We start from the raw sequence: 25,387 nt of genomic DNA, 5'->3' as shown, positions 1-25,387 counted from the left end.
ATCTGGTATAAAATAGATCTCCCACTTCTTTTCCTTTTATGACATTGTCTCCAAGAAGTTCTTCTATTGTACAATGCAGTTCCAGTGGAAAAATTCCTTTTGTGTCTTTATAATAATTTCAAACATGGGAGATTCATTCAACATATTTGTCATTCCCACCAAGATGTGTATTAATAAAAGTAAGGGAAAAATGGCAGATGAGGCAGCAATTATCAATAACAACTCTGACTGTAATGTATTATCTTATTCACTACATCTGTTCTGAAGCTTATGTCAAAGTGTCTGTACTTTGATGATATCACTTTAATTTTCTGTCCCACTTCCACTCTTAGATATCTGCCTGCATCCTCATACACTGCTCTAACAAAGCTTAACATATTGGATGAGCAGAATTTCATTTTTCATCTCGACAAGTTGGAGGATACAGGACTCAATTTTGAATTCAACAATTTCAGATAACTGGGTTCACCAGTTTGCATCACACTAGCCAACAAAGTCAAAGTTCAAAGTTCCAAGTACATTTATTATCAAAGTGCATGTATGTCAACGTATATGACCCCAAGATTTGTTTTCTTGCAGGCATACTCAATAAATACATAATAGAATAGTAACTTTAACAGAATCAATGAAAGACCGCACCAAGTTGGGTGTTCAACCAATGTGCAAAGGACAACAAACTGTGTAAATACAAAAAGAATGAAATAATAATAATAATAATAATAATAATAATAATAATAATAATAATAATAATAATAATAATAATAATAATAATAATAATAATAATAATAATAATAATAATAATAATAATAATACATATTGAGAACATGGGAAAATCAGCTCTTGAAAGTGAGTCCATTTGTTGTGGGAACATTTCAGTGATGGGGCAAGTAAAATTGAGTGAAGTTATCACCTTTGGTCAGGAGCCTGATGGTTGAGGTGTAATAACTTTTCCTGAACCTGGTGGTGTAAGAGTCCTGAGGCTTCTGTGCCTTCTTCCTTCTTCTCGCTGTTGCGAGAAGAGAGCATTACATGGCTGGTGGGGTGGTGGGGGGGGGGGGTGGGTATTGAGTATATATTTGAGTATATAGTATATATATTGAGCATATAGTATATAGTATATATATTGAGTATATAGTATATAGTATATATATTGAGTATATATTTGATCCTTTGGATTTCCTTATTAAACGGGTACTTTCTGCAACATTACCAATATAAGTTAGATTAATTTCAACAGTTTATGTTCTAATGTCTTGCATCACCCCCTGCACTAGTTGCTTGCTGTCTCTATGTCTAGCATTCAATCCAGAATTACTATCAGACTCTTGAATAGATTTCTCAGGTATTTAAAGTTGAACATTTGAACTCATAGCCGCCCAATCTACTTCTTCATGACTCTTGCATTTTATTTGTCTACCTTCTCTGCACTTTCTCTAACTGTATTCTGTTTTCATTTCACTACCTCGAGGTAAGTCAGTATCTCATATTCTGTCCCTGGAGCTGTGAGCTTTTCCTTAATCTGTCTTTCCCTGGAGACCTCACCCTGATCTTACAGCTGACACAGCATAGCAATGCACTAACCACTATGCCACCATGCTCGAACACATTTTCTCAATACTTCTTCAGAAGGTTGTACAATTAGTCAGCCTCCATGGTATCCAAGGCATCTCCAAGGAGCAGTGCCTCAGGAAGGTGGGCACTATCTTTAAGGATGCCCACCACCCAGGACATGCCCTCTTACCATCAGGATGGAGGTACAGGAGCCTGAAGGTACACATTCAATCATTCAAGAAAAACTTCTTCCCCTCTACCATCAGATTTCTGAATGGATTTTGAACCCATGAACGCTACTTCATTACTTTTTGTTATTTCGGTTTTTACACTACTTATTTTAAATTAATTATTTAACATACACATATATGTGTGTGGCATCCGTCGGACTTGAGAGACCATGGATCTGCGCCTGGAGTTTCCAGGGCGCAGGCCTGGGCAGGGTTGTATGGGAGACCGGCAGTTGCCCAAGTTGCAGGCCTTCCCCTCTCCATGCCACCAATGTTGTCCAAGGGAAGGGCACTAGGACTCATGCAGCTTGGCACCGGTGTCGTCGCAGAGCAATGTGTTGTTATGTGCCTTGCTCAAGGACACAAACACGCTGCCTCAGCTGAGGCTCGAACCAGTGACCTTCAGGTTACTAGTCTGATGCCTTGCCCACTAGGCTATGCGCCAACATACACATATATATAATTACTGTAATTCAGTTCTTTTTTATATTTATCATATATTGAGTTGTACTGCTGTTGTGAAGTTAACAAATATTACAACGTATGCTGGTGATATTAAACCTAATTCTGATATATAAGGATATTGGATCAATACAAGCAAGTATCACCAATGTAAAACTATTATCACATGGAATGGAGGAACAATAATGAAGCAATAGACACAAGATGATGGAGAAACACAGTAGGTCAGACAGCATCGATGGAAAAGAATACAGCCAATGAAGGGTCTCGGCCCAAAACTTTAACTGTACTCTTTTTCCATCGATGCCACCTGGCCTGCTGAGTTCCTCCAGCATTTTGTGTATGTTGCATGGATTTCCAGCATCTGCACTTTTTCTCTTGTTTGTGATTGAACAATAATGAGGGGCAGAATGGCGCACATGTACTTTTATGTATGATCTAATGTTAAATTTTTCAGATCTGTTCTGCTTATTTTTTATCTGTTATTTCTCTGGCCGTATAGCTCATCATCCTCCCCAAACTCTTCCTTCCTATGCATCATGTCTCAATTCCTTTGTCACACTGATGGTGATGCTTTTTAATTATCTGGAACTCTCTCTCTAAGTCTTTGTTTCCATGTGTCTTACTTCCTTATCTTTGCTGTTCTTATGATTATCCGTCATTCCTATCAAATACGTATTCATCTCTTGGAATATCGGCTCTTACTATGCTGTTACTATTTTTCAGAATGAGAATCAGAATCAGATTTATTATCACTGACTTATATGATGTGAAATTTACTGTTCTGCAGCAGCAAAGACATAAAGAAATAATAAATAAATACTACAAAAAAAAGGATAAAGAATGTATAGGTTCATGAACTGATCAAAAATTTGATGGCAGGTGAAAAGAAGCTGTTTGTAAATGGTTGAGTGTGAATCTGCATGCTCCTGGACCTCCACCTTGATGGTAGTAATGAGAAGAGGGCAATGGCCCAGCGGTGAGGGTCCTTAATGATAGATGCCACCTTTTAGAGACATCTCATTTTGAAGATAACTTTGCTGGTGGGGAAGGTCATGTCCCTGATGGAGATGGGTGAGTCTGCTACACTCTGTGGCCTTTTGTGATCCTATGGATTGGAGCCTTCACACCAGACTGTGTTGAAACCAGTCAGAATGCTCTCCACCATATATATACAGAAATTTGATAGAATCTTTGGTGGAATAGTAAATCTCCTCATATTCCTAATGAGGTAAAGACACTGGCATGCCTTGTTTGTGATTGCATCAGTGTGTTGAGCTCGGGTTAAATTCTCCATGAAGTTGACCCCCAGGAAATTGAACCTGTTCACCTCTTTTGACTCTCTGCATATCTGTAAAAAGCTCCATACAAATATAAACTTTAGTTTCTGGTGACTTTTAAATAGATTTCCGAAGTAATTTAAATATAATTAAGAATAAAACAATAGCTGCTTTAAATTCTTCTTCCCAATCATTTGCTATCAACTTTGCAAGATTATAGTACTGTGATTACAAATTACAAATTGTTTACAAATTAATTTATACTTTTATTACCACTGACTGTGCAGAAGGGAGATTTGCAGTAAATGAAAATAGAACAGATTTCCATATTCTGTAGTGAAATGCCTTTACCTGACTGTCATCTCTCCCTGGGTCCCCTCTTCCTTTTTCCCCTGTGGTCCATTCTCTTTTCCTATCAAATTCCTTCTCCTCCTCCCCTTTACCCTTCCCACCTACCTGGTTTTACCTTCCAGCTAGCCTTTTTTTCTCTCCCCCACCCTTTTTTATTCTGGCATCTACCCTTTCCTTTTCAGTCCTGAAGAAGTGTCTTGGCCCGAAACGTTGATTGTTTATTCATTTCCACTGCCTGACCGCTGAGTTCCTCCAGCATTTTTGAGTGGTGCTTTGGATTTCCAGCATCTGCAGACTTTCTTGTGATTACCTTTACCTGAAGTTGGCTTCACCTAACACCTGGCAACCTGAACACCTTCCCTCCCCCCCCCCCACCTTATTCTGGTTTCTTTCTCCTTCAGTTCTTCTCCATAGATGCTGCCTGACCCGTAGATCTCCTCTAGCATTTGGCATATGTTGCTCTGGATTTCAGCATCTGCATAATTTCTTGTGCTTTAATAAGATATGACCTTCATTTGCCTTTTTCCTTGCTATGAACTGAGCCCCGCATAAACTCACTGTCACATTTGTCCTGGGGTCAGTTCGTTAATAATCTAATGAAGCGTGACTTCCAGGTCACCCTCCCCAGCTGAAGCTGCTTTATGGTTGGGAGAACTTTTAAGATCAAATGCAATTGCTACAATTCATAGAAGTTGCTGTTCCTGCTTTGATTTATCACCATGTTTCACACACTCACCTCCGCTGTCTGTACTTTCTCTCTGAGAATGCTTCAGTTTTCTCCAGCTGCTCCGGTTTCCTCCCACAGTCCAAAGACATACCATTTTGTAGGCTAATTGATTATTGTAACTTGTCCTATGATTGGGCCAGGATTGAATGTGGGGTTACTGGGTGGCGTGTGTCAAGGGACCAGAAGAGCCTATTCCTCGCTGTATCGTAATGAAAAATCAATCAATCAATCAATAAGTGAGTATTTCAGCTCTTTTCCCTCTTTCTGTCTGTTGTCTCTGTCAGCTATTTGCTGCAGTTTTTAATATTCCTAAGCCATGACCTTGGACCAAGTAATTTGGTGTGATCTTAAAAGATACAGTACATGTGAAGAGGATGTTTCCTCCAGTGAGGGAGTTTAGGAGCAGAGGGCCCAGTCTCAGAATAGAGGGATGTCCATTTAGATTGGGGATGAGGAGGAAATTCTTTAGCTAGAGAGAGGTGAGTCTGAGGAATTTGTTGCCACAGGCAGCTGTGGAGGTCAAGTCATAGGGTGCCTTTAAGGTGAAGTTTGATAGGTACTTAATTAGTCATGGTGTGAGAGTATATGGGGGGAAAGCAAGAGAATGGGGTTGAAAGGGAAATGGATCAGCCATGATGAAATGGTGGAGCAGACTTGATGGCTAAATGGCCCAATTCTGCTCCTATATCTCATGTCTAATAGAGGTGGGGTAAGGACAATTCACTCCAATATGATTTTACACTTAAAGGAGGTTCAAGGAAAATACATTTTAGCTCAAGAAATTAATCATTAAGCACTTCCTCTTTGTTATTGAAACAAGGTAACTTAGACTATTACATGTTAATATTTCTGAATGAATCTTTGGATAATACTTGCACATTTACACAGAGATGTAACGTAAAGATTTTTACTCCTCACATATGTGAAAGATGTAAAAAATAAAGTCAATTCATTTCAATTCAAGTCAAATTTATGACGGAATGCTATCGCTATGAGGACAATAAAAAGTTGGCTTGTCAACCCTTTCTCTCTCCTTCTCTGTATCCCTCTCCCTATCTATCCTCTTTATCCCACTCCCTATCACTTCTCTCTCTTTTCCTCTCCTTTTCCCTCTTTGTCTCTCTGTCTCTGTCTGTCTGTCTCTTTCTCACACAGACACATTCTCTCTCTATCCCTTTCCCTATCCCTCTCTCTCTCTCTCTCTCTCTCTCTCTATCACACTTTTTATGGACACAAATACATCAAAGCAGCCTAGATTCTACATCTGGCTAATTTATGGAACTATAGCAGGCAAACATTCTCTTATGAGAAGGCTCCTGCACGGAAAATCCAGCCCATTAGTGTATGCAAGGATGATCATTCTTTCTGCAGGCTTTGCTGCATGAGGATACTGTGAAGATTCTTCCAGAGGCAGTTACGCTAAAACCTTGAACATCTGCTGAGTGTAACGCCGCCATCATTCAAGCCCCGCCAGTTGTTTTCTACAGCCGACAGATTCATTGCTCCAGAAATAGCGGGATGATGCTTTCCGTTCAGTACTTCATCATCAGTAACTGTTTAAATCCTCATCTGCTAAGTAAAGGGGATAGGAAAAAGATCAAGTAAAATTGCACGAGTTTGCTATTTCCAGCGTCTCTTTTGTCATTCTGAATGCCTTGTATCTGACACTTTTCATAAAGCATAAAACATTACAGCACATTATAGACCCTTTGACCCGTGATGATGTTGTAGCGGTGTGCTACACGCAGCGCTAAAATTACGACACGGAGTCGGTAACTGCAGTCGAAGGAAAAGACTTTATTCGAAAACTTCAGCCTCACTTTTAAGCCTCTGTCAACCGGCCCCCCATGGCGAAGAGGCTCCAAAGCTCTGTGCTCGCAAACCCCCGTAGGCTATCTAATTGTGAGTCGGTTCGCATACGCTAGGAAATGAGCCGCCACATAACCCCACCCCAGAACCGGCGATACACCCCCCAATGTCCACAGCCTGGGCCAGAACCTGCTTGGGAGGTCGGCCTCTGCGCCGAGGCGCCGGAAACTCGGCCGGTTGCGCCAGGTCCACATGGGCCGGCTTGAGGCGGTCCACCGTGAAAACCTCCTCCTTCCCCCCAACGTCCAGCACGAACGTGGACCCGTTGTTCCGGAGCACCGTAAACGGCCCTCAGGGGGGGACCCGGTGCCCTGCTGCGGGTGTCGTAACTCGTCGGAGGTAAAACGCTGATCTCAGTCCCAGTATCGACCAAAAACTGGCGTCCCGACCTTCTATCCCACACATACAGGAGGCTATCCCGATGGCCAGCCTCCGTAGCCATCAGCGGCGGCTGGCCCTGGCGTTTCCCGGGAACTTGCAGGGCGGGCGGCAACGGCGGGCTTCTGCGCCCCACCGCTGGTGGTAGAAGCACCAGTGTTCATTGGGCCGGGGGTTAGTGGGCTCTGCGGCCGGGCCTGGACTGGTTTGCTGCCGGGAGCGTGGCTGGGAGATCTGTGCGATGGACGCCCCGCTCACCTTTTTGGCGTTCCACAGCAAGTCCGCCCGGGCTGCCACCTTCCGGGGGTCACTGAAATCCGCGGCGGACAGCAGCAGGCGTATGTCCTCGGGCAGCTGCTCCAGGAATGCCTGCTCAAACATGAGGCCTGTGTGTCCCTCGGCCAGAGACAACATCTCATTCATTAAAGCCGATGGAGGTCTGTCGCCCAAGCCATCCAGGTGCAGTAAACGGGCAGCCCGCTCGCGCCGTGAGAGTCCGAAAGTCCTGAGGAGCAGGGCTTTGAATTCCGTGTACTTGCCGTCTGCCGGGGGCGACTGTACGAACTCCGCGACCTGGGCAGCTGTGTCCTGGTCGAGGGAGCCCACCACGTAGTAGTAGCGGGTGTCTTCTGAGGTGATCCGGCGAACGTGGAATTGGGCTTCGGCTTGCTGGAACCATAGGTCCGGGCGCTGTGTCCAGAAACCCGGCAGTTTCAACGAAACCGCATGAACAGAGGCGGCGTCGGTCATTTCTGGTCCAAAAATCGGTACGAACTCCGCGACCTGGGCAGCTGTGTCCTGGTCGAGGGAGCTCACCACGTAGTAGTAGCGGGTGTCTTCTGAGGTGATCCGGCAAACGTGGAATTGGGCTTCGGCTTGCTGGAACCATAGGTCCGGGCGCTGTGTCCAGAAACCCGGCAGTTTCAACGAAACCGCATGAACAGAGGCGGCGTCGGTCATTTCTGGTCCAAAAATCGTTTGGACCGTCGGGGTCACCAATTGTAGCGGTGTGCTACACGCAGCGCTAAAATTACGACACGGAGTCGGTAACTGCAGTCGAAGGAAAAAACTTTATTCGAAAACTTTAGCCTCACTTTTAAGCCTCTGTCAACCGGCCCCCCATGGCGAAGAGGCTCCAAAGCTCTGTGCTCGCAAACCCCAGTAGGCTATCTAATTGTGAGTCGGTTCGCATACGCTAGGAAATGAGCCGCCACAATGTGCCAACTTTTAACCTACTCTAAGATCAATCTAAACTTGTCCTGCTATATTTCCCTTCATTTTTCTAACATTCATGTACATATTTAATAGCTTCTTAAATGCCCCTTTACCACCACCCCTGGAAGGGCGTTCCTCACACTCACCACTTTCTATGTAAAAAAACTACCTCTGACATCCTACCCCCCCCCCCCCAAGACTTTCTTCCAATCATGTTAAAATTATGCCTCCTCATCTAGGGAATAAGTCTCTGACTAGCCACTAAGTTTATGCCTCTTATCATATTGTACATCTTTATCAAGTCACCTCTTATCCTCCTTTGCTCCAAAGAGTAAAGCCCTCACTTGCTCAACCTCGCCTCATAAGACATGCTTTCCTACATGTTCAACATATTTTTTTTCACTCACTGAAAACTCCAATTTGTATTAGTAATTAGAGTGGACACAACAAATTGCCTGTGCTGCAATCTTCCGCAAAGTGAAAGCATTGGTAGACTGCACTCATGATCTTACAGAAAAATTTCAGCCAACATCCCAAACGAGTGGTTAGCTGGTGATTTTTTAAAAACCATTTTATTGGTTTGTTATTGTCACATGTACCGAGGAACAGTGAAAATCTTGTCTTGCATACTGTTCATACAGATCAAATCATGACACAGTGCATTGACTAGAATAAAGTGAAGCAACAACAGTGTGAAATAAAGTGTAAACGCTACCAGAAGAGGGCAGTGCAGACAAAATGAAGAAGTGGAAAATCATAATGAAGTAGACTGTGAGTCCAAGAATCCATCTTATTCTACACGAGGTCAGTTCAAGAGTTTGATTACAGTGGGATAGAAGCTGTCTTTGAGCCTGGTGGTAGGTGCTTTAAGGCTTTGTGGAAGAGGAGAGAAGACATAACGCTCTGGGTGGGTGGGCTCTTTGATTACTCTGACTGCTTTACAGAGGCAGCAACAAAGACAGACAGAGTTCACAGAGGGGAGGCTGGTTCCTGTCATCTGCTGAACTGTGCCCATGATGTGTGGTCCCGTACATGGTAGTTGCCATTCCAAGGCATGATGCATCCTGACAGGGCACTTTCTGTGATACCTCAATCAAACATAGTGAGAGTTGGTGGGGACATGCCAAATTTCATTAGCGTCCCAAGGAAATAGGAGCCCATTTGACAGATGAGAAAAAAAAACTTCTGTGGGCATTATTCTTCACATAGGTACAGATTTCTCTGCTCCTTTGGAAGTGCCCTCCCATCTCACCTCCTCTCTTTGCAGTTTTCCTGTAACTAGAAGATTATACCTGTCATTTTAAGTGCTAGTTACAGAGATCATACCTGCTGGGCTAAATGCTGGCAATCGACAGAGCTTAGAACACATTAATAGGGATTGCCACGGTGAAGTGATGATGTTAGTGTCACTTTACTATTACCATGGGAGATTCAATGACACTGTTCTGTGAACCTAGCAATTGAAGATTTTACTGAATGTCCAATTTATCACAAGCACCATTAAGGTAACCTGTAACTCTTTTTAAAACCAAAACAAATGGGATGCATTGATTTCTAGGTTGTCAAAGTCATAGAGTACTTCAGCTGAGGAACAAGCCATTTAGCCCCTATAGTTCATGCTTGTTAGAGCATTTTTGGGGTTAGGCCATATACCGAATACTGACTTCAGTGACCAACCTTCAGATCTGAAAAAGCTTTGAAGATTAAATTTAAAAAATGCCCCTCAGAACAGTAAAATGGAGACCAGACAGAACAGATAATTCAGCTTTGACCAACAGCCAATTCGGACAGCAGAAGTTTGAAGAGAGAGGACTTCAAGCAGCTCCACTGCCAAAGGAAACCAAGGCAGCAGCACCAGGTCGTAGCAGCATAATAGAGCTTTGACCAATAGCCAATCAGTGTATGGGATTTATTAGTCAGAGCAAATTAAAGGAAGGCAGGGGCAAGAGAAGTAGCCACGTCGCAGTGACCGTCGCCTGAGTGGACACAGTCAGAGTGGTGATCTTGAGACTTCAGCTCGTCGTGGTTTCTGCAAAGAAAGGAAAGAACAGATTAAGTTTTTAATTGATCCTCAACAACAGGTTAATTACTTTGGATACTGTCCAGAAAGAATCACCTAACAGAGGAGCATCACAATGTTTGGGTGTCTGGCACTGAGTCCTTTTCTGAGACTTAGAAGGTAAGGGGGGAGAAGAGACACACTGTGGTGGCAAGGGATTCATTAGTTAGGGGAATGGGCAGGATGTTCTGTGAGTGAGAATGAGATTCCCCCCAGGTGCCAGGGTCCAGATATCTCAGATTGACTCCTCAGCATTCTGAAGTGGGAGGGTGAACAGCCGGAAGTCATGGCCATGTAGGTACCAAATACATGGGTGAAAGAAGTGATGAGGTTTTTCAGAGGAAGTTCAGAGAGTTAGGTGCTACGTTAAAGGGCAGGATCTCCAGTGCTGTGATCTCAGAATTGCTACCCTCCCCATGTGCTAGTGAGGCTAGAGCTAGGAAGATTATACAGTTTAATACATGGCTAAAGAGTTGGTGTAGGAGGGAAGGATAAGATTTTTAGATCATTGGTCTCTCTACCAGGGATGATGGAACTTGTACAGAAGGGTCGGTTAGCACTTGAACAGGAGGGGCTAATATCCTAGCAGGAAGGTCTGTTAATGCTGCATGGTGGGATTTTGGGAATTGCAGAGGGATGGGAACCAGAGTGCCAGAACAGTTAGTAGAGAGGTTGTGGAGGCAGACAAAAGTTGAACTGTGATACTGGTGTCCAGAGCTGCCTATCTTTCAATGCCAGAAATATCACAGGAAAGGTGAATAGTAATGCTGAAGATGAGGTAGATGGTTTACAAAAATAAGCAATGTGTAGTGAGGAGAGGCTGCTGATGGGGCAAAATTGCAGTCAACAGGATGAGTTGCAAAGTGAAAGCCGGACAAAATTGAAAAGGGTGCATACAGGACAAAAGGTGTTGAGTATGGAATGAAGTATAAGAATTGCAGCACAGTTGCAGATTTGCAGGTATGATGTTGTAGGCATCACTGAATCATGGCTGAAAGATTGAAGCTGGAAACTTCATGTCCAAGGATACACGTAGTATCGATAGGATAGGCAGGAAGGCAGAGGGGGCAGTGTTGCTCTGTTGCTAAAAAATGAAATCAGTTCATTAGAACGAAGTGACTTAGGGTCAGAAATGGTTTAATCATTGTGGATAGAGCTAAGGAACTGCAAGGGTAAAAAGTAAGGATGTGGCCTACAAATTACAACAGGCGATAGAAAATGCATACCAAAAGGTCAAAAGTCATGGGGAATTTCAACATGCAGGTAAATTGGGAAAATCAGGTTGGTGCTGGATTGCACTGGGGACAGTTTCTAGAGCACCTATGAGATGACTTTTCAGAGCAGCTCATGGTTGAGCCCACTAGGGTATCAGCTATTCTGGATTGGGCGGTGTGCAATGAGGCAGAACTAATTAGAGACCTTAAGGAGAAAGAACTCTTAGGGGCAAGTGATCATAATGTGATCAAATTCAGCCTGAAATCTGAGAAGGAGAATCTAAAGTTAGAAGTATCAATATCACAGTGGAGTAAGGGGAATCACAGAGGCACGAGAGAGGAGTTGGCCAGAATTGATCGGAAAAGAACACTGGCAGGGATGACGGCAGAGCAGCAAAGCCTAGACTTTCTGGAAGCAATTCTGAAAGGCACAGGAAATATACATCCCAAAGAGGAAAAAGTATTCTAAAGGGAAGATGTCACAACCATGACTAACAAAAGAAGTCAAAGCCAGCATAAAAGCCAAAGAGAGGGCATATAATAGAGCAAAAATTACTGGGAAGTTAGAGGATTGGGAAGCTTTCATATACCAACAGAAGGCAAGTAAAAAAAGTCATTGAGAAGGTAAAAATGGAATATGGAAGTAAGTGAGCCAATAATATTAAAGGGAATACCAAAAGTTTCTTCAGATACAATAACTTGTAAAAATGTGGTAAGCGTGGATATCAGACCACCAGAAAACCATGCTGCAAAGATAGTGATAGGGGACAATGAGATGGCGGATGAACTTAATAAGTATTTTCACTGTAGAAGACACTAGCAGTACGGTGGGAGTTCCAATTGTCAGGGAGCATAAAATCTATGAAATTACTGTAACTAGAGAGAAATTTGTAGCGAAACTGAAAGGTCTAAATGTAGATAAGTCACCTGCACCAGATGGTGTACATCCCAAAATTCTGAAAGAGGTGGCTGAAGAGATTATGGGGCATTAGTAATGATCTTTCAAGAATCTCCAGATTCTGGAATGGCTCCAGAAGACTGGAAAATTGCAAATGTCACTTCAGTCTTCAAGAAGGGAGAGAGGCAGAAGAAAAGATACTATAGACCAGTTAGTCTGAACTCAGTGGTTGAAAGATGTTGGAGACAATAATTAAGAATGAGTTCTTGAGGTTGCAGCATGAGTTCTCATGGACACAACAGTAATTAACACTTACTTACTGTGTGACAATAGACAATAGGTGCAGAAGTAGACCATTCGGCCCTTCGAGCCTGCACCGCCATTCTGAGATCATGGCTGATCATCTACTATCAATACCTGGTTCCTGCCTTGTCCCCATATCCCTTGATTCCCCTATCCATAAGATACCTATCTAGCTCTTTCTTGAAAGCATCCAGAGAATTGGCCTCCACTGCCTTCTGAGGCAGTGCATTCCAGACCCCCACAACTCTCTGGGAGAAGAAGTTTTTCCTTAACTCTGTCCTAAATGACCTACCCCTTATTCTCAAACCATGCCCTCTGTTACTGGACTCTCCCAGCATCTGGAACATATTTCCTGCCTCTATCTTGTCCAATCTCTTAATAATCTTATAAGTTGCAATCAGATCCCCTCTCAATCTCCTTAATTCCAGCGTGTACAAGCCCAGTCTCTCTAACCTCTCTGCGTAAGATAGTCCGGACATCCCAGGAATTAACCTCGTAAATCTACACTGCATTTCCTCTATAGCCAGGATGCCCTTCCTTAACCCTGGAGACCAAAACTGTACACAATACTCCAGGTGTGGTCTCACCAGGACCCTGTACAAATGCAAAAGGATTTCCTTGCTCTTGTACTCAATTCCCTTTGTAAAAAAGGCCAACATTCCATTAGCCTTCTTCACTGCCTGCTGCACTTGCTCATTCACCTTCAGTGACTGATGAACAAGGACTCCTAGATCTCTTTGTATTTCTCTGTAACCTAACTCTACACCGTTCAGATAATAATCTGCCTTCCTGTTCTTACTCCCAAAGTGGATAACCTCACACTTATTCACATTAAACGTCACCTGCCAAGTATCTGCCCACTCACTCAGCCTATCTAAGTCACCCTGAATTCTCCTAACATCCTCATCACATGTCACACTGCCACCCAGCTTAGTATCATCAGCAAACTTGCTGATGTTATTTTTAATGCCTTCATCTAAATCGTTGAGATAAATCGTAAACAGCTGTGGTCCCAATACCGAGCCCTGTGGCACCCCACTAGTCACCACCTGCCATTCCGAGAAACACCCATTCACCGTTACCCTTTCCTTTCTATCTGCCAACCAGTTTTCTATCCATGTCAATATCTTCCCCCCAATGTCATGAGCTCTGATTTTACCCACCAATCTCCTATGTGGGACTTTATCAAATACCTTCTGAACATCGAGGTACACTACTTCCACTGGATCTCCCTTGTCTAACTTTCTGGTTACATCCTCGAAAAACTCCAATAGATTAGTCAAGCATGATTTGCCCTTGGTAAATCCATGCTGGCTCAGCCCAATCCTATCACTGCTATCTAGATATGCCACTATTTCATCTTTAATAATGGACTCTAGCATCTTCCCCACTACTGATGTTAGGCTGATAGGAAGATAGTTCTCTGTTTTCTTCCTCCCTCCTTTCTTAAAAAGTGGGATAACATTAGCCATTCTCCAATCTTCAGGAACTGATCCTGAATCTAAGGAACATTGGAAAATGATTACCAATGCATTCACAATTTCCGGGGCCACCTCCTTTAGTACCCTAGGATGCAGACCATCTGGACCTGGAGATTTGTCAGCCTTCAGTCCCATCAATCTACTCATCACCATTTCCTTCCTAATGTCAATCTGTTTAATTTCCTCTATTACCCTATGTCCTTGGCCCATCCATACATCTGGGAGATTGCTTGTGTCTTCACTGGTGAAGACAGATCTAAAATACTTATTGAATTCTTCTGCCATTTCTCTGTTTCCCATAACAATTTCACCCAATTCATTCTTCAAGGACCCAACATTGTTCTTAACTATCTTCTTTCTCTTCACATACCTAAAAAAGCTTTTGCTATCCTCCTTTATATTCCTGGCTAGCTTGCGTTCATACCTCATTTTTTCTCCCTGTATTTCCTTTTAAGTTAAGTTCTGTTGTTCATTAAAAATTTCCCAATCATCAGTCCTCCCACTCACCTTAGCTCTGTCATACTTCCTTATTTTTTAATGCTATGCAATCTCTGACTTCCTTTGTCAACCATTGTGGCCCCTTTCCCCCCTTTGAATGCTTCCTTCTCCGGGGGATGAACTGATTTTGCACCTTGTGCATTATTCCCAAGAATACCTGCCATTGCTGTTCCACAGTCTTTCCTGCTAGGATATCCGTCCAGTTAACTTTGGCCAGCTCCTCCCTCATGGCTCCATAGTCTCCTTTGTTCAACTGCAACACTGACACCTCCGATCTGCCCTTATCCTTCTCAAATTGCAGATAAAAACTTATCATATTATGGTCACTACCTCCTAATGGCTCCTTTACTTCAAGATCGCTTATCAAATCCTGTTCATTACACAAGATTAAATCCAGAATAGCCTTGTCCCTGGTCAGCTCTCGTACAAGCTGTTCCAAGAATGCATCCGGTAGGCACTCTACAAACTCCCTATCCAGGGGTCCAGCACCAACCTGATTCTCCAAGTTCACCTGCATGTTGAAATCCCCCATAACTACTGCAACATTACCTTTGCCACATGCCAATGTTAACTCCCTATTCAACATGCACCCAATATCCATGCTACTGTTTGGTGGCCTGTAAACAACACCCATTAGGATCTTTTTGCCCTTACTGTTCCTCAGTTCTATCCACACAGACTCTATTTCTCCTGATCCTATGTCCCCCCTTGCAAAGGACTGGATCTCATTCCTCACCAACAGGGCCACCCCACCCCCTCTGCCCACATTTCTGTCCCTACAATAGTATGTATACCCTTGTACATTCATTTCCCAGGTCTGATCTCCCTGCAGCCATGTCTCCGTTATCCCAACAACATCATAGTTACCCATTCGCACCTGAGCTTCAAGCTCATCCGCCTTATTTCTGACACTTTGTGCATTCAGATATAGAATTTTTAGCCCATTTCTCCTCTCTCTGTTTAAATCATTGCCTATTGTGCTTAACCCAGCTCCGCGAACTCCCTTCGGGCTATATGCCCCTTGAATTTTGTTGTCCTTTCTAAATTTACTTATTCTTTTAGCACATTTAACTCCATGTTCCATCAGACCATCCCTCTGTACATGTGTCCTCCTTATCACTTGTTCCGCCTCACCTTTCTCTACTACACACTTAATATTTTGGAACCGTGTAGTCCCCACCTGTCCTTTATTCTTCATCACGCTATATTCTCTCGCATTCTGGATTCCTGCCCACTGCAAATTTAGTTTAAACCCTGCTGAGAAGCACTAGCAAACTTTCCTGCAAGAATGTTAGTACTGCTCCAGTTCAGGTGTAAACCGTCCCATCGGAACAGATTCCATCTTCCCTGGAACAAAGCCCAATTATCTAAAAACTTGAAGCCCTCCCTCCTGCACCATCCTCTCAGCCATGTATTAATCTGTATAATCCTTCTGTTCCTTGCCTCACTCGCACGTGGCACAGGTAGCAATCCTGAGATTGTTACCCTGGAGGTCCTGCCATTTAGCTTTGCACCTAACTCCCTGAACTCACTAAACAGGACCCCACACTCATCCTACCCATGTCATTGGTCCCTACCTGGACCACAACATTTGGGTTCTTGCCCTCCCTCTCGGGAATAACCTGCACCCGATCTGAGATGTCTCGGACCCCGGCACCAGGGAGGCAACATACCATACGAGACTCCTGATCTTCCCCACAAAATCTCCTATCCGCCCCCCTGACTATAGAATCCCCTATCACAACCGCTCTCTTCTCTTCCTTCCTCCCCTTCCTAGTCAAGGGTCCAACCTCAGTGGCAGAGACAGGACTACTGCAACTTGTTCCTGGTAGGCCCTCCCCACCAACAGTATCCAAAACGATATACTTATTGTTGATGGGAACGGCCACAGGGGTGCTCTGCTTTCTCTGTCTGCTCCCCCTGCTTCTCTTGACTGTCACCCATTTGCCTACCTCCTGACTTTTTGGTGTGACTACCTCCCGATAACTCTTGTCTATCTCTGCCTCTGCCTCCCGAATGATCCGTAGTTCATCCAGCTCCTGCTCCAATTCCCTAACTCGGTCTGATAGAGCTGCAGCTGGATGCACCTTTTGCAGGTGTGGTCATCAGGGACAACTGTGTTGACCCTGACCTCCCACATACTGCACACGGAGCACACCGCTGCTCTGACTGTCTCTCCCACACCTGATCCTAGATTAGTCAGAATAAATGAAAAAAGTACCTGCAGACCTTACCTTTTTTACTTCAGCAAGCACATACTCAGGCTCACTGATTTCCTCTCACCGAAGTCTCCTTGCGCCGAAGCCCACTGAGCCCATGATGATGAAAAGATCCAGGCATTTGAAACTGCTACAGCTAGTTCAAAGGAAGCAATGCAAATATGGAATTGCCCTTCAATTTTTAGCATATAAAATATTGTGTTGTGTTGGGCAAATTAGGCCTTCTTCCTGCAAAGGTTTCTCAATATGATGCTTACTGTATCTAATTTTGTCAAATAAAGAGATTTCACCTCATATCTACCAATATTTCTCTCTGGTGACTGCACTCATGTGACAACAATGCCAAACTGTTAGTCCACCGTCTCCCATCAACCTGCACCTGGACCAACATCCTCCATACCCTCCCATCTATGTACCTATCCAAACATCTCTTAAATATTGTAAACAAGCCCCTATCAACCACTACGTTGTTGTGCCTGCTAAGGTGGTGATTATTTTATTGAGCTTTATAAAGTCCAACATAATTTGTGCCACAGAAATAGCTACAATTGTATTGAGTGGGACTAAGATAGAATCATTCAGAATTTTGTTTTGTTGTTTACAAAATGAATCATTTTATGAATTAAATCCTCCAAATAACTGTGTTCTGGGTGAATAAAGTGGGAAATTGGACAGTTAATCTCAGATGTAAAATCACAATTGTAAGCCTCAATTCTTGCCTTGCATCTTCGATGGGGAAAATTACATGCCACAGGCAATAATACTTCCAATTATGGGTAATGAAGTTTTGCTGGGATATTTCTGTATAGAGAGGAAAGCAACTAAGCTATTTATATTAGGAAAGGTTAAGCTTTCCATTTACTGGAGAAAAATTTCCATAGTGGTGAGGAGACGTACAAGGATGAGGCAGATCAGCTGGTTGTGTGGTGTCACCACAACAGACTTGCACTGAAGGAATTGATTGTAGGCTTCAGGAAAGGGAAGCTGAGAGAACACATCCCAGTTCTCAGTAGCAGAAGGTGTGACCAGCTTAAAGTTTCTGTGTGTCAGCCTTTCTGAAGATGTATCTTGGGCAATCACAAAGAAGGGATGCCAGCTGCAATCCTTCCTTAGGAGTTTGAGAAGATTTGGTATGTCACTGGACTGGCAAATTCCTACAGATATACCGTGGAGAGCATTCTCACTGGTTGTACCACTGTACAGTTTGGAGGCGCCAATGCACAGGATTGGATAAAAGGCTGCAGGGGTTTGCAGACTCAGCCAGCTCCATCATGGGTGCTAGCCCTCCACCTTCAAGATCTTCAAAGGCAATGTCTCCAGAAGCTGCTTTTCATCATGGATATGCCTCACCATCCAGGATATACCACCTTCTCATTACATCCATCAGGAAAAATGTACAGGAGCCTTAAGGACACTTGCCACTTTTGGAACGGCTTTTTTCCCTCCACAATGAGATTTCTGAATAGTCCGTAAACCAAAGAACATAAACTCACAATTTTACTCTTTTGCACTACTTATTTATATTTTGATACACTATTTTTGTTACTTATAGTATTTTTATGTATTGCACTGTACCGCTGCTGGAAGGCAATAAATATCACAATGTGCAGTATGTCAGTAACAATGAACCTGACTCTGATGCTGATTCATAGAATGGTGAAGCAATTGCAAAGGATTCAGATGAGAGTGAAAATAGAATAGCTCATTATCTTGGTCTTGCAATAGATAACAGACACTGCTTACCCATCTACTTCAAGCAATTATACTGCTGGCTAAGAAGAACATGACTATCATCTAGTAACACTTACATGCACAGTGATGAAGTGTTTTGAGGGGGTGGTGATGAAATAAAACAAGTCCTGCCTGAGAAACAACTTGAATTAACTCCAGTTTGCCTACTGGCGCAACAGGTCCACAGCAGATGCTATTTCATTGGCTCTTCACTCAACCCTGGAACATCTGGATACCAAAGATTTTCCTTATCAGTGTGTTCCTTATTAACAGTAACATGGCAATCTTTACAATCAGCTTCTCAGATCTAATCAATAGGTTTCAACACCTTGGCCTCAATATTCCCTTGTGCAACTGCATCCTTGATGTTCTCACTTGCAGACCCCAGTTAGTTTGGATTGGCAACAACATCTCCTCTACAATCTTCTTCAGCAAAGATGCCCCACACTTCACTCACTTTGACCGTGAGGCTAAGCCAAGCTGCAATGCCATACTGAAGTTTGGTGATGGCACCACAGTTGTTGGCCAAATCAAATCAGCATAGAAGAAGGAAATGGAAATTCTATCTGAATGGTGCCTCAATAATACAATGTCAGTGAAAGCAAAGAGCTTATTGACTGCAAGAGGAGAAAACCGAAGGTCCCTGAGCCAGGTTTCAAAGGGGCATTAGAGATGGAGAGCGTTGGTATCTGTAATTTCCTGGCTGTTATCATATCAGAGGATTTGTCTTGGGACCAGCACCTAAGTCCCATTATAAAGAAATTTGTGAAGATTTGACATATCATCAAAAACACTGACAAATTTCTGTAGGTGCATCATGGAGAGTGTACTGACTGGTTGCATTAAAGCCTGCTATGAAAACAACAATGAATAGAGAAGCCTTGAAGAAGTCATAGATATGGCCCAGACAATGACAGCTAAAGCCCTCCCCACCACTGACCACACTTACAAGGGTTGTTGTCACAAGAAAGCAACATCCACCATCAAGGACCCCCATCATCTAGTCCATGCTTCCTTGTCTTTGCTGAATGGCAGTGCCACTACTTCCTTAGGAGTTTGTGAAGATCCAGCATGACCTCTGGAACCTTGACAAACTTCAATACTCGCCTGATGGAGATACACAGATTAGCTGTGTGACAGCCTGACATGGAAGTACCAATGCCCTCGAATGGAAACTCCCAAAAAAAGTAATAGATATGGCCCAGTCTATCACAGGTAAAGCCCTCCCCACCATTGAGTATATCGATACGGACTACTGTCACAGGAAGGAAGCGTCCAATCATCAGTGACCCCTACCACCCAGTTCATGCTCTCTTTCAAGCACTCTTCAGCTCGTGTTCTAAATATTTATTGCTCCTGATTAATTATAATTGTTATTATTTCTTTCTTTTAATAGTTACAGTTTCCTGTGTTTTGTACACTGGTTGTCTGCTCTGTTGGTATGGCCTTTCATTGATTATTTGATTTGGATTTGTTGTGCATGCCCACAAGAAATTCTCGGGGTTGTGTATAGAGACAAATACATACTTTGATAATAAATTTACTTTGAACTTTGAACTGTTCCTCAGATATTTTCCCTCTGTCGTCAAAAGGTTTGGTGCCAATCCACTTTTAGGCAAAGTACCTGCAGAAACGAAGACAAACGCCATAAAAATTCAACCCTGATGAATTTATTCCAGGTTTATGTAATTCAGTCGCTCCTAACATATTCTACGTTCAGAATAGCTCCTCAAAGATGCTAGAGAGTACCCCTGTGGCTGTCCCCCTTAGCAGTAAGTACTCCTGTTTGAGTGCTGTTGGGGAGGTTGGCCAACCTGGGGGAAGCATCAGTGGCCGTTCCTCTGGCACAGAATCTAGCCCTGTGGCTCAGAGGGTAGGGAAAGGAAGAGAATGGCAACAGTGATAGGGGACTCTATAGTTAGGGGGTCTGACAGGTGACTCTGTGGATGCAAGATTGCCTCCCAGGTGCCAAGGTCTGGGATGTTTTTGATCGTGTCCATGATATCATGGAATGGGAGGGAGAACAGCCAGAGGTCGTGGTACATATTGCTATCAACAATATAAATAGGAAAAGGGAGGAGGTTCTGAAAGACTACAGGGAGTTAGTAAGGAATTTGCGAAGCAGGACCTCAAAGGTAGTAATCTCGAGATTACTGGCTGTGCCACGTGACAGTGAGTATAGGAATAGAGTGAGGTGGAGGTTAAATACATGGCTGAGGGATTGGAGCAGGGGGCAGGGTTTCAGATTCCTGGAACATTGGGATCCCTTTTGGGGCAGGTGAGACCTGTACAAAAAGGACAGGTTGCATTTTAATCCCAGGAGGACCAACATCCTGGTGGGGAGGTTTGCTAAGGCTATTGGGGAAACTTTAAACTAGAATTGTTGGGGGGTGGGAACTGAACTGAACAGATGGAGGAAGAGGCGGTTGGCTCACAAATCGAGAAAGCTTGGAGACAGGGCGAGAGAGGGGATAGGCAGGTGATAGAGAAGGGACATGCTCAGACTGATGGTTTGGGAGCGTGGCACTGTTGATCAGAGATAGTGTCACGGCTGCAGAAAAGGAGGACATCAAGGAGGGATTGTCTACAGAGTTTCTATGGGTGGAGGTTAGGAACAGGAAGGGGTCAACAACTCTACTGGGTGTTTTTTATAGACCCCCCCAATAGTAACAGCAATATTGAGGAACAGGTAGGAAGACAGATTCTGGAAAGGTGTAATAGTAACAGGGCTGTCATGGTGGGAGATATTCATTTCCCAAATGTTGTTTAGCACCTCCCTAGAGCAAGGGGTTTAGATGGGGTGGAGTTTGTTAGGTGTATTCAGGAAAGTTTTCTGACACAATATGTAGATAAGCTTACAAGAGGAGAGGCTGTACTTGATCTGGTATTGGGAAATGAACCTGATCAGGTGTCAGATCTCTCAGCGGGAGAGTATTTTCGAGACAGTGATCACAATTCTATCTCCTTTACCATAGTATTGGAGAGGGATAGGAACAGACAAGTTAAGAAAGTGTTTAATTGGAGTAAGGGGAAATATGAGGCTATCAAGTAGGAACTTGGAAGTATAAATTGGGAACAGATGTTCTCAGGGAAATGTACAGGAGAAATGAGGCAAATGTTCAGGGGGTATTTGAGTGAAGTTCTGCATAGGTACCTTCCACTGAGACAGGGAAAGGATGGTAGGGTGCAGGAACTGTGGTGCACAAAGGCTGTTGTAAATCTAGTCAAGAAGTAAAGAAAAGCTTACAAAAGGTTCAAAAATCAAAGTAATGATAGAGATCTAGAAGATTATAAGGCTAGCAGGAAGGAGCTTAAGAACGAAATTCAGAGAGTCAGAAGGATCCATGAGAAGGCCTTGGCTAACAGGATTAAGGAATACTTGAAGGCATTCTACAAGTATGTGAAGAGCAAGAGGATAAGATGTGTGAGAATAGAACCAATCAAGTGTGACAGTGGAAAAATTTGTATGGAACCGGACGAGATAGCAGAGGTACTTAATGAGTACTTTGCTTCACTATTCACTACGGAAAAGGACCTTGGTGGTTGTAGGGATGATTTACAGTGGATTGAAAAGCATGAGCATATAGATATTAAGAAATAGGATGTGCTGGAGACTTTGGAAAGCATCAAGTTGGATAAGTCACCAGGACTGGACCGGATGTACCCAAGGTTACTGTGGCAGGCGAGGGAGGAAATTGCTGAGCCTCTGGCAATGATCTTTGCATCATCATTGGGGATGGGTTGCGAATGTTGTTCCCTTATTCAAGAAAGGGGGTAGAGATAGCCCAGAAAATTATAGACCAGTGAGTCTTAGTTCAGTAGTTGGCAAATTGATGGAAAATTATCTTGAGAAGCAGGGTTTATGAACATTTGGAGAGGCATAATATGATTAGGAATAGTCAGCATGGCTTTGTCAAAGGCAGGTTGTGGCTTATGAGCCTGATTGAATTTTTTAAGGATGCGACTAAACACATTGTTGGAGGTAGTACAGTAGCTGTGTATATGGATTTCAGCAAGGCATTTGATAAGATACCCCATGCAAGGCTTATTGAGAAAGTAAGGAGGCATGGGATCCAAGGGGACATTGCTTTGTGGATCCAGAATTGGCTTGCCCACAGAAGGCAAAGAGTAGTTGTAGATGGGATATACACTGCATAAAGTTTGGTGACCAGAGGTCTGCCTCAGAGATCTGTTCTGGGACCCCTACTTAGATTGCTGAATGGTCCATCTGCCCAGTATCACTACCTTGTTATTCCTGCTTTGCACTATTTATTTATTTCTATTTATTATTATTTAATAGTAATTAGTTAATACCTTGCATCATACTCCTGCACACAAAACAAGAAATTTCATGACATACTGTATGTCAGTGATAGTAAATCTTGAGAGAGCAGTGGATGTTGTTTGTATGTACTTTAAAAAGGCATTTGACAAGGTCCTGTGATGGAGTTTGATCAAGACTGTTCAGTCACTGGGCATTCAGGATGAGACAGACAGACAGACAGACAGACATACTTTATTGATCCCGAGGGTAATTGAGTTTCGTAACAGCCGCACCAATCAAGAATAGTGAAGAAATATAGGAATATAAAACCATAAATAATTAAATAATAATGTTAATCATGCCAAGTGGAAATAAGTCCAGGACCAACCTTTTGGCTCAGGGTGTCTGACACTCCGAGGGAGGAGTTGTAAAGTTTGATGGCCACAGGTAGGAATGACTTCCTATGACGCTCAATGTTACATCTCGGTGGAATGAGTCTCTGGCTGAATGTCCTCCTGTGCCTAACCAGTACATTATGGAGTGGATGGGAGTCATTGTCCAAGATGGCATGCAACTTGGACAGCATCCTCTCTGCAGACACCACCGTCAGAGAGTCCAGTTCCTCCCCCACAACATCACTGGTGTTACGTATTCAGGCAACAATAAATATATGAGTTAGGCAAGGGTTCATACAACAAATAACACTTTTATTAAACACTGAAACAAACCCCCCAAAAGTAAACAAACACTAACGTAACCGGAAATAGCTGCTGTGCGGCAGCTTAAAAAGTTCTTAAAGCGATGCAGCTCAAACAGTTCTTAAAGCGATGCTGCAAAAACAGTTCTTTAAAGTAGTATTGCCAAAAGTTCGAAATGCTCACAGTCCATTTAAAAGGAGAGACTTTATAAGACGATTTAAATTCTCTTTCACGTTGTTTTGCTTCGATCCCCGGCGTCAAACTTTTCCCACGAAGAATTTACGAAACAAAATGGCTTAAAGGCACTGACCTTTCCTTTATCACATGGTCCTCAATCTTCTGCTATCCCGCAGAGATTAACATGAGAACAGTCAACGAATTCCTTTCCGAATAAGGATTAAACAAGGTCGAACCCGTTTCACCGTCGTAAATCGATTCTCCTCGATCTTTAACTCCCGAACACTGATCTTCACTCTCCACTGATTCTGAAACTAGCAGTATTGTAAAGAACCTGCTGGCAATGACCTTTTAAACTTTAGGCATTAGATAAAACTTCATCTTTCAACTAAACTGCGTCATTACATTAAATCACGCAGTGGCATGAAGTCAACATGGCAAATCCAGCCACGAACTGCCCCTCCTCACAGGGTGGGGTCTTCCTTTTATAACCTGTAAAAAAAAACCTGTCACATGATCTCTACTGGCGGGAAAATGACATCACTCCACCATCACAAGACCATTACCTCAAGTCCAGTATAGCTTCAACCCCAGTCACGTGACAAGGGTACCACTGTCATGTGTCACGAGTATGTAACACTGGCCTTACGAATGAGTTTGTTGATTCTGTTGGTGTCTGCTACCCTCAGTCTGCTGCCCCAGCACGCAACAGCAAACATGATAGCACTGGCCACCACAGCCTCATAGACATCCTCAGCATCGTCCGGCAGATGTTATAGGACCTCAGTCTCCTCAGGAAATAGACAGCTCTGACCCTTCTTGTAGACAGCCTCAGTGTTCTTTGACCAGTCCAGTTTATTGTCCATTCATATCCCCAGGTATCTGTAATCCTCCACCATGTCCACACTGACCCCTTGGATGGAAACAGGGGTCACCAATGCCTTAGCCCTCCTCAGGTCCACCACCAGCTCCTTAGTCTTTTTCACATTAAGCTGCAGATGATTCTGCTCGCACCATGTGACAAAGTTTCCCACCATAGCCCTGAACTCAGCCTCATCTTCCTTGCTGATGCATCCAATTATGGCAGAGTCTTCAAAAAACTTCTGAAGATGGCAAGACTCTGTGTTGTAGTTGAAGTCCGACATGTAGATGGTAAAGAGAAAGGGAGACAGGACAGTCTCCTGTGGAGCCCCAGTGCTGCTGATCACTCTGTCTGATGTGCTAGTAAATTGGACTAGATACTAACTTTGTGGCAGAAACCAGAGAGTGGTAGTAGAATGCTGCCTCTCTGACTGGAGACCTGTGACTAGTGGAGTGCCCCAGGGATCGGTGCTGGGTCTGCTGTTGTTTTCTCACCTATATCAATTATCTGGATGATAATACGGTTAACTGGATCAGCAAGTTTGTGGCTGACATCAACATTGGGGGACATATTTGTCAGGAGGGAAGGCTATCAAATTTTGCAGCGGGATCTGGACCAGTTGGGAAAATGGACTGAAGAATGATAGCTAGGCAAGTATGAGTTGTTACACTTTGGAAGGACAAGCCAGAGTAGGAGTTTCGCAGTGAGCAGAATGGCACTGAGGGTTGCAGTAGAACAGACGAATCAGGGAATATTGATCCAGAATTCCTTGAACGAGGCATCAAAAGGGTCAAAAAAAGCATTTCGTGACCCTGTTACCTCTCTCTCAAGAGGCCAACATCGGAAAATCTTTCAAGAGGCTGAACCCTCACAAGAGATCAGGCCTTGATAGTATAGCTGGTGAGGCATTGAAAACATGC

At 43.5% G+C, this 25,387-nt stretch overlaps 1 protein-coding gene across 1 annotated transcript in view; it reads left to right on the top strand.

The window, feature by feature from the left end:
• csmd3b (CUB and Sushi multiple domains 3b) overlaps window positions 1-25,387 on the top strand; it is a 2,186,187-nt gene that overhangs the window by 241,478 nt on the left and 1,919,322 nt on the right. The window lies entirely within an intron of this gene.

The sequence above is a fragment of the Hypanus sabinus genome, chromosome 1 (genome assembly GCF_030144855.1).
Source record: "Hypanus sabinus isolate sHypSab1 chromosome 1, sHypSab1.hap1, whole genome shotgun sequence".
Classification (NCBI taxonomy): domain Eukaryota; kingdom Metazoa; phylum Chordata; class Chondrichthyes; order Myliobatiformes; family Dasyatidae; genus Hypanus; species Hypanus sabinus.
This window is presented reverse-complemented; position numbering and strand designations above follow the sequence as displayed.